Raw genomic sequence first — 1858 nt, forward strand, 5'->3', positions numbered from 1 at the left:
AGGATTACAGGCGTGAACCATCGTGTCCAGCCTTTTCTTCCTTTCTTAATATTTTCTTCAGTAATATAATTTTCCCTGTGTGAATTAGCATACTTAGACAAAAGGGCACACAATTCTTATTTAGAAAATTTTATTGAACATCACATTTACCAAAAGAAAAAAGCTAATATTACCTAAAGACACCTTTCCTTTTCACAAGATCTAACCTAAAGTTTTTGTATTAAAAATATGATCAAATATAAAATTAGTAAAATGCAGCATGTGAAACTTCATGCTGAGCAATAAAAAGTCCAAAAAAGATTATCATATATCCATAAAATAATTACCACAGAACATATTTCCCATGTAAATCATACTTTAATACAATTTTTAGAACCATTAAAAATATATTTTGCAATATATATAATATATATATTGCAATTTGTTAACGGTAGGCATCCACATTTTTTTAATCACATAAATATCTTCTTTTTTGCAGCAAAAACCAAAAACACAAACAAAAAAACTAGTGATTTTTTTCTCAAGGTTTGAAAAATCTGGTCAACTTTTAGTGTAGTTTCCTGAGATTTCTGCTTCACTGAAATCAAAACTAGGATTTTCTTTCAGGAATCTCTCTAATGTAAGTTTTCTCTGCATTTGGTCTTGTGCTCAAGGATCAGCTATATATTTAGATTCTAGAGAAGTCCTACAATCTGCTGCATCTCTCTTTGTCTTTTTAAGAACAATACAAAACATTATTCTCTAAAGTCCATTATTCCTCATCAGCTATTGTAGAATAAAAACATCTGCCCTTAAAGATCTCATAGCCATCCACAGCCAGAGCCACATACCTGCTCTGTAGTCCACAGTAGATATCCTGGGTATGAGTGCATGACAGCCTTTCAACTTCAATGAACATTTCCTCCAAGGTTTGATACCACTGGCCCCACAGAGTCCTGCAAGGAACCAACCCATTGTACTCCTCAAATTGGGCTGACATAGTCCTGTTGTTTTCCGGGCACAGCTTCACCAAGCAAATGCATGGAATCCCCTTAAGATAAAACTGGATGAATTTGTTTATAAGATTTTATTAAAATTAGCTTTATTAGTAGTAATACATTAATAAAAAGGTAAAATTTGATTTTATCTTTTAAATAAGATTGTTATATGATATTAATAGAAATAAAATATTTTAGTTCACCTTTTGAATAAACTACAAAAAGGTAGGGAAGAGAGAGACAGATTCACTTTGCCTCATTAGCTTGTTTACTACTTTGTTAAGTTTTATGACTGTTTAGAAAACTGAACCTCTTCTCTATCAAAGAATAAGATTTTTACTTTTTAAAATCTTCGAATTATTACTTTGGCTAAATGAATGGCTATAATTTTATAATAACCTGTGATGATCCTGTTTTATGACAAATGCTTTATGATAAATTTTGATAAATTTTCCCAAATCAAAATTCTAAATCTAGTCTTTCTGATCTCAAACTAGCCTTTTAAATATTAGGGCCACTGAAAGTCTAAGAGAGACAAGTCAGGTTTATTCAACGTTAAAATCATATAGGAAACATTCTCAAATATGAAATTGTGTTTAACTTTGTATTATATTTGTATAAAAATGTTATTTATATTCCAACATTGCATGATAGTGTTACAATTCTAACGTCTTAATGTACTAATATTGTATCAGTAATAATTATGATTATTATGCTAAACTGAATTGTTATATGCCACAGAAATAACCAACTTTCTTTGTCAAGTGTCTATTTACCCATGGCTATGCTAAGACTTTTGCCATCCATAAACAATTATTAGTTTATTTTGATTCATCTCAAAAAGTGGTCTTGATTGATTGAGACAGTCTCACTCTGTTGCC

At 30.3% G+C, this 1858-nt stretch overlaps 1 pseudogene; it reads right to left on the reverse strand.

Annotated features, from left to right (window-relative positions):
- Positions 1–498: 498 nt before the first annotated feature.
- LOC100950810 lies at positions 499–1053 on the reverse strand (annotated as a pseudogene).
- Positions 1054–1858: the final 805 nt, after the last annotated feature.

This window comes from Otolemur garnettii, unplaced genomic scaffold (genome assembly GCF_000181295.1).
Source record: "Otolemur garnettii isolate 467f Iridium unplaced genomic scaffold, OtoGar3 scaffold00398, whole genome shotgun sequence".
NCBI classification, from domain to species: Eukaryota; Metazoa; Chordata; class Mammalia; order Primates; family Galagidae; genus Otolemur; species Otolemur garnettii.